The following is a 12,511-nucleotide window of genomic DNA, read 5'->3' as shown; positions in this document are numbered from 1 at the left end:
GCCCAAAGTTCCACTCATGCTGGTCACAATGGCATGGAGTGGGTGGGGGGGCTTTCATGGGGGAGGCCATGGCTTCCCACCTACTCTCTCCTCTGGCTCCCCCACTTTGGGCCCATTGGGAGGTCAAGATAATGTCAAGAGGGTATAAAACTTTGGAGATGATATTTTTGTTTCTCAAACGTTCCTTCTAGAATATAAGCAGGACTCTTAGGAGTTCTGAACTTTCTTTGCAGCTGAACTGACATCTGTTTGGGAGAGGAACTTAGTAGTAGCTCTTTCTGCAAGAAGCTCTGTGTAGTGAATTCTCTTAGTCTAAATATGCCTAAAGCTGTCTGCATTTCACCCTCTTTTTTTTTCTGTTATAACCAAGATTTTATTGGTACTTGTACTTGTTTGGTCCTCAGCACACAAACATGATGAGTTAATGCTAGTATTAAAAATCCTATACAATGTGGCTGTAATATTTTGCTAGAGAGTTACAGCTATTCCAGCACACTATTTGGAGACAATTTATCTACAAGCAGAGGACACCAGAGCTCAGGATTTTCAAATATTGCTAACTTTCAAGTCTTATGTGGGGAATGTCCTGATAACACAGGTATCTTCCATATCACATCTGTGGCACATGGGCAGGTTTGGGGAAATTCTGGACCTTCCCTTTCAGGATGTTGCCACAGGTAGCGTGTGATTCTGATAAGGAGGCAAAGACCATGTAGAAGACACAGAGATAATGACAAATAGTGGCGGCAAACGCAAATGTGAAGGATGGACCGTTTTTAAATGACTGTCATTTGGGCTGTGCGTGTTTTAGAGGATTTTTTATTACGCCCCTCACAGTCTATGGAATGTTAAGTTTACAGCAATCAAAACATCCCATAATTAAACATTTCACTAATTCCTGTTTTTACTGAAATTAATCAGCACATGATTTTAGCTCCTAAAAGGGCATTTGCATTTATTTAAATGTGCATTAAAGCATGGGAGAAGGTGGATTCCATGCTTCTTACAGTATGTTTCTGGGACTACAGGAAATTTGCATTCTTAAAATAGTTGAGGAAGCTGCTTTGAAGAATTGTGGGGGAAAGGTGTGCCAGAACCATCGCTCAGACTGGTCTGGGATTGGTTCGTTACCCTCTGCCGTGGGGCCTGAAATGTCCCGATTTTTAGATTCCAGCTCTGTTGTTAATTCGTCTTTAGTCTCTGCTTGATGATCTTCCTCTGCCCATTTTCTTTTGCTTCCTTTCCCTTTTTCTTGAGAATTTTGAGGCCTGAAGATTTATCCTTCCCTGTTGTCTTTTTGGCCTTAGATTCCATTTTCTCCAAGGCCAGGTTAAATGACTGCTAATCCTTTGGGGGTTTTCCTTAGAGCCCATCCACTCAGCAGAATTGACTTTCCTTATCCTCATCTTGGGTGCGAGCAGTGTCTGTGGACACAGGGGGTCAGGGGCAGGCCTGTGGGTACCCTGGTGAGAACCTTCCCAGAGCAGGCAACCTGGACACTCCCCCTCCTGCTGCCAGAGCTGCTGCGACACAAGGTGGAGGGGGAATTAAGCAGAGAGAACAGGAGCAGGGTCCCGCAGCCTTCCTGCCACACAGTTCTTTTTCCCCAGCAGTGTGCCACTGTTACTCTGCTGTCTTCGGGCCATCACTGGCCTACTCATCAGTCCCTTGTGGGGAAGTTTCTCTTTAATAGCTTTCAATATTCTTTTCTCTTAATGTGGTACCTCGTGTGGACCAGGTGTTTTAGTTTATTGTTCTTGGGACTTGGTTTCATTTACCCTGTAATTTTGGAAAATTCTCAGCCATTATTTCTTTGATTATTGACTCTGATTTTTCCCTATTCTCCCTTTTGCAAATCCTATACAATATATGATGGAATTTCTCATTTTACTCTGCATTTAATTCACTTTCTCTTTCATATTTCCTGTCTACTTTTTCCCTTTGTTTTCATTTTAGGTGATTTCCTCTGATTTATTTTCCTCTTCACTAATTCTCTTTTGTTGGATCTAAATCTACTTTTTAAAAAGATTTTTATTTATTTATCTTTTTTAGAGGGGAAGGGAAGGAGAGAGGGAGAGAAACATCAATGTGTGGTTGCCTCTCATGCAACCCCTGCTGGGAACTGGCCTGCAACCCAGGCATGTGCCCTGACTGGGAATTGAACCGAGATCCTTTGGTTCGCAGGCCTGCGCACAATCCACTGAGCTACACCAGCCAGGGCTAAAACTACTTTTGATTTTTAGAATTTCAACTTCTGAAAAATTCACTTGCTCTTTTTCTAGTATATATTATTTTTGCTATGTGGTTTCTGTTTCTTACTTCATCTCATTGACTATTTTAAACCTTCTTGTTTTGAAGTCCCTTTCAGGGGACTATTATTTAGAGTTTCTGGAGTATTCATTGTCTTGGTTGAATGTCCTGTTTGTGTAGCACTTGATTTTCCCGGTAACTTGTCACTATTGTCTGTGAGACCCGCTTTGATGCAGGTTATATTCTAGGGAGTTCTGTGTGCGCCTGAACTGTGAAGACGCCCCTGGGGATATCTCAGCATGTTTGTCTTTGCCAGACCCGCCAGGGCTCAAGATTTGGTTGTGGGCCAAGTCCGACCTGGTTTTCCAGGACGAGGGTTCACGTTGCATGAATAGTGGGGAACCTTGGCCACACCCACACAGCCCGGGGCAGAGACTCAGGCTTCTCTCTTTTCTCCTCACCAAGGGCCCCGGGCTGCGGCTTTGGCCGGAAGTTCAGTTCCAGACGCTGATGCCCACACAGTCAGTGTCCTCAAATTCGGTCCCTCATAGCACGCACATGCATGGTTTATGTATCCTATAGAATGTGTCTTTCAATCTCACTTGCTGCAGTAGCTTTCAGGTACCTGGAGATACTTTCAAGTTCATCTATATGTTGATTATATTGAAATTTTTTCTGGCATGTCTACATACTGTGTGGGAGAGGTCTTAACGTAGTAGGACAACTTAGTCTGCCTTTTTTACCAGGGCCTTAGCCCCCTAGCATTCATCTGTACAGCAGCCAGAGAGCTTTAAACAAACAAACAACAAATCAGATTATGTCATTGCTCTGCTTAAAACCTTCCGGTGGCTTCCTAATTGCCTAGAATAAAACCACCTTTATTAAGACCCCCTGTAAACTGCCCCTGGTGCCCTCACCTGCCTCATCTTGCTCACTATGCTCCTGCCTCCTAAAAGGGGTTTCTTCTGGCCACCCCTCCCCCGAAAAACCCCACACGCTCCATCTCATCAGCTCATCATATTTCCTTCATAATACTTATCATGGGCAGGATCATCTTGTTTATTTGTTTTCCAGTTTCATCATCTCTCTCCTTCCCAATACCAGTGGGGACTCCAGGAGCTCGGGAAGAATCTGTGCTACTTCCTGTTGCATCTGCAGCTCCCGCCACAGTGCAGTGGGGCAGCAGTTGGTGCCAGGCTTCTCCTCCGTAGGGGAGGGCCTTCAAACCCCAGCTGCAGGAAAGAACACCGGAGATGGAGTCCAAGACCCTTGTCCCAGCTCAGGCTGAAAGGCACGTCGCCTGTATGATCTCGGGCAAGTTAATTACCTTCTCCCAGTCTCCATTTTCTCATTTCTGAAATGAGGACAACTGTAAGTGATAGAGTTCTTGCTGGAATGAAACGTGAATGTTCTCATAGCCTTGAAGAGTCGGCAACGATTATTCTCATTCAGGAATAAGCGAACTCACCTCCCAGGGAGGGGACAGCCAGGCCGCTCCCTACCTGGATCGGGAAGCCCTAGGAGGCCTTGCTCACTCCAGACCCGGCTTCCTTCTGGTTGGTTTTCCTCAGATGTTGTCTTTTTCTTTGCTGTGGCTCTGTTTTTTTGTGGCTGGATGGATGGTAAGCTCCACATTGGTCCACCAACAAATATGGTTGAGGGCTTGCTCTAAGTGATAGCTTAACAACTAGTTTCTGCCCTCGTGGAGGGTCTGCCTGGTCCTGGAGGACGGGTATCCTGTTGTCCTCCTTGGCTTGCTCTCCAGAACTCTGTCGGGGTTTTGGGGAAGTGACTTAGTTGGATCGCCCACCAAAGAGGAGACCTCCTCGGAGAGCACTCATTCTTCAGCAGATCAGGTTTCCCAGAGCCAGGCCCCAGGAGTAAGGGATAAATCAGACTTACTTGTTGAGTTCAGGTTGCTCTTAGAACCCAAGGAAGAGTGGGTGGGCTGAGCTGCAGCCCACGAACTGTGGAAACAGGATGCCAGGACAGTGGGGAGAACCCAGGAAGGCAGGACTTGGGGCCACACTGTGGACCACAGTGATTCTAAACCTGACAGCGGTGGGGAAGAGAAGCTCAGGGCAGGCAGGCCTTGGAGGACCGGGGGTGTAGCTGAGGGAAAAGGGAGAAAGTGGGAGTGAATAGGTAACCCTGCAAGCGGAGGAATGGACTCTTTTATGGGCTTGTTTTGTTTGGCTCACATGGTGGTGTTTGTTTTTTAAAAAAAATAAAATGGAACTTAATGTCTTTATGTGGAGAGTGCATGCTTTCCTTCACAACAGTCCTCACATTTCACCATTTTCATTACCGACCTGTCTAAACGCTTTTATGGACCCAGCTTATACCCCTGCTGTGTCCACTGGAAACCCAGAAGAATCCATGAAAAAGGGTCTGGAATTCAGAAGTGAGTTCATTATAAGGAATAAAAGTGCTGGGAGCAACATATATGAAAATTAATAGTGTATTTTCCTATATATCAGCAACCAGCTTGAGAGTCTAATTAAAAACAGCCCTGGCTGGTGTGGCTTAGTGGATTGAGTGCCGTCCTGCAAACTGAAAGGTCTGGAAGGCCGCCAGTTCAATTCCCTGTCAGGGCACATGCCTGGGTTGTGGCCCAGCTCCCCAGTTGGGGGTGTGTGCGAGAGGAGGCACCCTGTCGATGTTTCTCTCCCTCTTTCTCCTTCCCTCCCCCCTCTCTAAAAATAAATAAATTAAATTTTTAAAAAAAGCAGATCCTATTCACCAAAATCAGCAAGACCATAATTTACCTCTATAAGAATCTATGAAATCTCTAGTCATTCACTCAAAACATATTTACTGAGTGTCTGCTGTGTGTCCTATTTTTAATTAAGAAATTTAAAAATTGCTTACTTTTTGAATAGATAATAAAGTTACTTGGTTTAAAAAAAGTGTGAACAGGCCCCCTTCCACCCCTTCCCCCTCCTGCCTGACTTCTACTGCACAAGAGAACACCATTCATTTACTAATTGTTGTGCCCTCCAAATGTTGTGTTTCTACGCAAAAAAGATAGGAATATATTGGGATAGTGCCCTCTTCCCCACTTTTTATTTTATACAAATGATGGTGCAGAATCTTGCTTTTTCATTTCACCAATATCTTGGCAACTTAAAAATATTAGCATAAAAAGGCTTCCGCATTCCTTTTACAGCTGAATGGTAAAAACACCGTTGTCGTTGTCGAGGAAACCATGGGCTCCCGATAAAATCGCCTGGATGGGAACCTGATTCTTCTGCTGTGACTTTGAACTGATTTCTTTGTGCCCCGGTTTTTTCATGTGTATGTGGAAATAAAGGGTCACAGGAATTTAGTGAGATGACACCTATAAAGGGTCAACATCAGTGCCCGGCACCCAGTGAGCCCCTACCTATGAGCTGCTTTCTTTGTTCTTATTAAAATGATGAGTATTACAAATGCAAAGTAGGGGGAAGGGTAAGGAGTTATTTTAGACTGAGGGGTCCTAAGGGAAATTCTGAAACTCTCCTGAGAGATAAAGCAGATGAATGAATGAGGAGATGTACTTCGTTGGCAGTGAAAACTGTGGAGTTTGCAGAGGTCGTCAGCTCTTCCTACTGTACTTTATGTTTTTACCATTTGTAACCAAAACTGCAATAGGATTTACTCAGGAACTTAAGTTTTTCTAAAATTTACCTGGAATAATAAGTGAGTGAAAACAACTTTAAAACTTTGAAAAAGATTGCAGAGAGGAGAATGCCCTACTAAATATAAAAACACAGTTTAATGATTAAAACTGTGACTTAATTATTGGCTTAAGAACAAACAGATCAGTAAATAACTCAGAAATGTACCTTTATGCACATATAAATTAATTATACGATGGAGGTGACCTCACACGTCAATAAGGCTGGAAAAACCATTTGAGAAATTCATCGATGGTCAGTCATTTGGTTGTAGCTGTTTGTGAGAAGAGAGTGTTTTAGATTCTCACCTCAGGGTGCCTGCCTACATAAATTCCAGAACAATTATAAAGTTAAATTTGGGGGAGAGAGAATTAAGCTATTTTTAAAAAAACTTGAAGAAGGTAGAAGAGAGCATTTTGGGGTAGGAGAGAACCTCTGAGTTCTAAAAGAGTCAAAAATATCACAGTGAGATAAACGTTGACTTACGTGTTCACAAAAACTCTGTCCTGGTTTCCTAGTTTCCTGGATTAGCTTCGTAATGCAGAAATTCTGTGTGGCAGAGGGTGGGGTCCCGTAGTACTACAGACAAGGCACTAGTCTGCAACTTCCACTGCATCCAAATGAGTCCAGTGCATGGACCGCCCAGGTGGGCTGGCAGAAGATGCTTCTCTGGAGAAACCCGAGGGCTCAGAGCAGAGCCCTCCACGGCCTGACTGGGAGGCCCAGGAAGAGGGAGCACCCCCTCCCTAAAACAAAATTTGCTGGTTGATGGGTGCCACCACCGGAACTTCCACATAGAAACTCCAATTAACATTTCTGAACTTTGTTATTAACATAAACAGCTAACCAAGGATCAGCTGACCTATAAGGAAAGGCAAGCCTCTGCATGAACAGAACTCAAATAAACCATCAGGAAAAAGCAATCTGTAAGAAACAAAGACAACGCAAGTTCAGAAGAAAACTCTGGAAACTTCCAAGTGGTATTCTTGTAGAGTTCAAGAGGGCAGTGAACTAAAAATTTCATTAGAAAATAAAGTCATAAAAGATAAAGTCAACAGAATGTCTCACAAAGTAGCAGAACGTACAAATTGAAAAAGTAGTACAGAGAACAGATTAGAGACCTGGAAAATCCATTCAGAACGTTCAGTGTCAAAATGTGTCGAGTTCCAGAGAGAAATAGAGGCGTCAGAAGTGGGGGAATCAAAGAAGTTACACAGGAAACACATTTTTGGAGTGCCCGTGCGCAGTGCCACCAATGACAAAGGACACCCCTAGGCACAGAAATGTTAGAACACCAGGGTTAGTGAGGGGATTCTACAGGCTTCCAGGGAGGAGAAACACGCATTAGGCAAAGGAGTGAGAATTGGGCGGTGCTGAACTTTTCAAGGGCTGGCCGTGGGTGCTAGGTGGGCATGCCGTCAGCATTCCGGGTGAAAATGGTTTTCAGTGTATTATTTTCTTACCCAGCTGAGTAACTAAAAAAGTGTGAAGGCATAACAAAAATATTTTCAGATAATGAAGGATGCAAAAAAAAAAAATCTCTGTGAATCCTTTCTACTGGAGGATGCACTTCAGCAAGACAGGAGGAGGAAGAGGAGCGTCTGAGATTTGGGGAAGTGGGTCCAGTGCAGGCAAGCTGGGGCTGCCTTCCGGAAACAAGGCACCCCACAGAACGGCTTACATGCAACCGAATATTTGGGAAAAGTTCAGGACGGGTATGTAGAAAATTGTGCAAGTAAAATAACAAAGGGGTTATTAACTCCCAAGAAAAATAAAAAACTGAACAAGAACGGAAAATATAATCATGGTTTTCCACTTGGCGCTGTGCTGAGTGACATTTATGGAGCTGTAATTTAAACACTGACTACTTAACTGAAACATTTGTGTAATCATACTGAGAAGATGAGGAAGGAAAAGGTGGTTGGATAACTAAGGGAATTATATATCTGTCATAGTAGGGAGTCATTAGGAATATTTAACATTAGCAAATAAAGCAATAGCAGGGTAAGTATATAAATTAGAAGCATCGAGTGTATTAGTTAACCCACTAGAAGGGAGAGGAGGCTAAAAGCAAGACCGCCTCTGGGAAGCAGGCTCGGGAGAGTGGAAGAGGAAGCGCATGACTGCTAGTTGCGTATTAGAAGTTGTCCTTAGCAATTAATTTTTTTGTTGAGGTGAAATTTACATAACACAAAATTAACCATTAACTATTTTTAAGTGTGCAATTCAGTGGCATTTGGTACATTCACACTGTTGGGCAATCAGTACCTCTGTCTCGTTCCAAGACATTTCCATTCCCGCCAAAGGAAACCACAAACCTAGTAAGCGGTCACTCCCCATTCCTCTGTCTCCTTCCCCTGAACCCCCAGCTCCGGGCTGCCAGGAGTCTGCTTTTCTGTGGACTTTTTTGTAGACATTTTCTACAATGGAGTCACACAACGCGTCGACTTCCTCTACTTAGCATGGTCTTTTCGAGGTCCGTCCATGCTGTAGCGGATGTCAGTGGCTCGCTTCTTTTTAAGGCCAAATAACATTCCACTGCATGAATATACCACCTTCGTCCATCCATTCAGTAACAGAAAGACAGTGGGTTATTTCCACTTTTTGGCTGTTGAGAGTGGTGACGCTATGAACATTCAGTTCACGTATTGGTTGGAATGCCCATTTTCCGTTCTTTTGGGTAACACACCGAGGAGTGGAATTACCGGGCCATGTGGTAACTCTGTGTTTAGCTTTCTGAGGAATGACCGGACCCGTCCACCGTGGCTGCCCCGCTGGGCGTGGACGGGGGCTCTGATTCTTCCACTTCCTTGCCAGCACCTGTTATTTTCTGCTTTGTTTTTTAAAAAATTATAATTCTAATGGGTATGAAATGTTGGTCATTGTGGTTTTGACTTGCATCTCTCTAATGAGTAAGGGTGTTGACTGTCTTTTCATGTGCTTATTAGCCATTGTACATTTTCTGTATATAAGTGTTTGTGTCCTTTACCCATTTTTTAATTGGATCGTTTTTGTTTGTGTTGCTGAGTTGTGAGAATTCTGTATGTATTCTGGATACTAGACTCTGATCAAATATATGATTTGCAAATACTTTCTCTATTTCACTGGTTATCTTTTCACTTTCTTGGTAGTGTGACCACTTGCTTTTTAAACTGTATTTATCTATGATTTTGAGGCTCTTTATTAAAAAATAAAAATTAATAAAAGGATAAAAATCAATATGATGTAAGTAATAGATATTATGTAAAAAGATAATATGGGGGGACACAACAAAACCTGGAGTTTATTTATTAGAAATCGTGTATTTGTTCTTACATGTTTCAACCTCGGTCGCCTCCGAAGTGTACCCCACTTGATGCAATGTGCCCGTTGAGACATTTTCCCACTGCTCAAAACAGTTCTTGAACTCGTCAATTTTAAAGACTTTAGTGCCTCTGCTGTTTTTTGTTTCACCTCTTCCACATCAGCAACACATGGTTTCCCTTTGAGGACTTTGTTCATCTGGGGTGAGATAAGGTGAACAGGGAGTGGGGGGCACAGGGGTCGTGCTGTTTTTGGTCATAAACTGCTGAACACTCAGTGTCGTGTGGGCAGGTGCTCTCGTAAATGACCTGTCATGAATGGGCCATCTTCAAAAAAAATTCACTGTAGCCAAACGCAGCCTCTGCCAGCTGGTGCACTGATACAGACGGGTTCCTAGAACACTCACCTCGCGGGGGAAGCCTGTCCTACAGGGGCCTGCCCTACGGAAGATAATTGTTTTGGGGGGGGACCTCCCATCATGTGTTATAAAAAGTGATAGAGTAGATACCTTTTTTAAAATAAAGATTTTATTTATTTATTTTTAGAGAGAGGGGAAGGGAAGGAGAAAGAGAGGGAGAGAAACATCAATGTGTGGTTGCCTCTCATGCATCCCCCGCTGGGGACCTGGCCTGTAACCCAGGCATGTGCCCTGACTGGGAATCAAACCAGCAACCCTTTGCTTCACAGGCCGCACTCAGTCCACAGAGCCACACCAGCCGGGGCAGACAGAGTAGATATCTTAATCTATTTAGAAAACTATACAGAACTCTAAGCAAGCACAAACTCCAGTAAATAAATGGATATGAATAAGATGACTCATAAAGGAGAAAAATGTCATAAACATAAGAAAAACTAGCCCTGGCTGGTGTAGCTCAGTGGATTGAGTGCGGGCCTGCAAACCACACGATCGCGGTTTGATTCCCAGTCAGGGCACATGCCTGGGTCGTAGGCCAGTTCCCCGCAGGGGACTCACAAGAGGCAACCATACATTGATGTTTCTCTCCTTCTCTCTTTCCCCTCCCCTCTATAGATAAATAAAATCTTTATTTAAAAAAAAACTAGTAAGTAAAATCTACAAATTAATCTAACAAGATACTTATATACTTTTTCTACTGACAAAATTGAATAATGTCAGCATGTACAAATAGGCACAATTCTGATAAAAAGAGCAAATTTTTGGCTTTTGAGAAGGCAGTCTGGCATAACATGTCAAGAATCTTAAAATATTGTTACTGCCTGACCCAGTAATTCAACTTCTAAGAATCTCTCCTAAGAAAATAATTTGAAATATACAAAGCACTCTTACATACATACATAGGGGTTTATCATAGTCTCAATTTAATAGTGAGAAATTATAAACGACCGAAGTGCTCAACATAAAGTGGAAGAGTAGTTTCTGATACACCCAGTGCTTAAAAAATGCCTAGAACATAGTAGGAGAAAAGTAAATTGTTGTTGAATGAATGAATAAGTCCATAGCATGGACATATTATGCAATTATGTAAAATTATATCTATAGCATTTTAAATAATATGAAATGATTACACTTTCGGGGAAATGCCCTTTAAAAAGTTTATCTGGAATATGATCTAACTATGTTATTGTTTTAAGATTTTATTTGCTGGTAAAATAAAGATAAAAAGGAAGCATAGGGAAAAGAAGAAAATAAATAAAAGTGCTGCCTCTGGGTGGTGGAATGTGAAGTAGTGAGGAAGATACAGTCCCCGCAGCTGCTGCACAGCTGTCCCACCTGTCTCAGGTAGGACAGCTCTCCCAGGACTTGATCTCCCGCTGGGAAAGTTGATCTGAAAGTAGAGGCCACGGCTTCTGCTGGCTGCTTGCTCTCCCCTTTAGTTCACTTAGTAAAAGTTTCTGCCTTCATCAGGGCTGAGGCCTCTGACTCTGCTGAGCATGCTGAGAAATGCAAAATGTATGACGTTTATTCTCAAGCATTAAGTACCCATTTTGTACCAGAGATCAAAGACACAAAGGTCAAGGAACCCCTCACCCGAGGGAGTTCACATTCGAGATCAAATCAAATCCATCATGGCTCCAGACCATCCTCCAAGCATGTACAGCAAAGGTTGATGCTGTCTTCAAGTTTCTTGGTGACGCTGTCCAAGCACCTGTCATGACCCACTAAGTTGACCTAGTGATCTCTCTGAGGGCTCATTTTGTTGACAACCCTCACTCTCTATTTGTCCTCATGGTTTGGGGCAAGGGATCCTCATGGAAACACAGACAAAGTCACAGACTGTCAACTCCAGGGAAACTGATTTCCCTGAAGTGCCAGGGCACAGCCAAAAATTTTATTTATATTATATGTTCATATATGTATATGTATACACATATTTATACATACCTGCATATATATATATAATTTTCTATGGTGAGTTGGAATTATCATTATAAGGCAAAAGTAAAAGTGTGATTTGTGTTTCTGTTTAGGCATTTGCTGTGCTTGTTTGGTTTATTGTCTTGCTGTCTAGTTTGGGTCCTGGGCGTGGCCACAGTGTGGAGCTGAGTCAGGGCACCTCAGAGGGGGTGGAGGGAGTCTTGAAGGAAGGCCATGATCAACTGGTCAGCTGGAAGCACTGGTCCTTTGCTTGTAACTCACACTGGGGACACCCAGGTGCCACGGTGCCACTCTCCACTGCTGGCTCCCGGGGCAGCTCTAGCGATTTGGAGGTGGCTGTTAGGAACTAGAGCTGGAGGCCTGTGATGAACCACTTTCTACCCACTGGTGTGGTGCAGTTGTCCCCAGGAGAGGACTGAGGGCTGCCAAGTGAGGGAGGGTGGCAGCTGCTGGCAGGGGGCAGGGGGCAGGGCTGGGACCACCATACAGAGGATTTACATGGAGAGCCTGACAGGTGGGGCTTTGTGTTCCAGCGGTCCTCTTCCAGAGGGGTGACCCAGCAGATCTCCCCTTAATCCAGTTCCCTGTCACGTGGGCTGCACTGGCCACCTTCCAGTCACTCACTCCCCAAGGGTCTCTGGCAAGAGCCCCTCTGCCCCGATTCCTGCAGACGCAGCATGGTGGGCTCCTCATTCCCTGGGTCTTCTTGGTCCTGGCCACTCTGTGTGGTGGTGGTGGGGTCTCACTTACCAATCACGGAAAGTTCTGTGAGCACCTGCTGTGCCCGAGGAAAGGCAATCCTGGTAGGTTTACACACACCACCTCCCAGGATTGTGGCACACACAGTGGTGCACCAGCAGTGTGGGCAGGTGCCGGGTGGAGTCCAGAATGCAGGGAAGGTCCCAGCTTTGCCCCCAGCTGCACAGAGGAGAGAGACTTACCA

The 12,511-nt window shown here is 44.0% G+C and overlaps 1 protein-coding gene across 4 annotated transcripts in view; it reads left to right on the top strand.

Annotated features, from left to right (window-relative positions):
• HIP1 (huntingtin interacting protein 1) overlaps nucleotides 1-12,511 on the top strand; it is a 138,914-nt gene that overhangs the window by 17,776 nt on the left and 108,627 nt on the right. The window lies entirely within an intron of this gene.

This window comes from Sturnira hondurensis, unplaced genomic scaffold, assembly GCF_014824575.4.
Source record: "Sturnira hondurensis isolate 20B ecotype Veracruz unplaced genomic scaffold, ASM1482457v3 Scaffold0008380, whole genome shotgun sequence".
NCBI classification, from domain to species: domain Eukaryota; kingdom Metazoa; phylum Chordata; class Mammalia; order Chiroptera; family Phyllostomidae; genus Sturnira; species Sturnira hondurensis.
The sequence above is the reverse complement of the archived record's forward strand: the minus strand, read 5'-3'. Positions and strand labels throughout refer to the sequence as shown.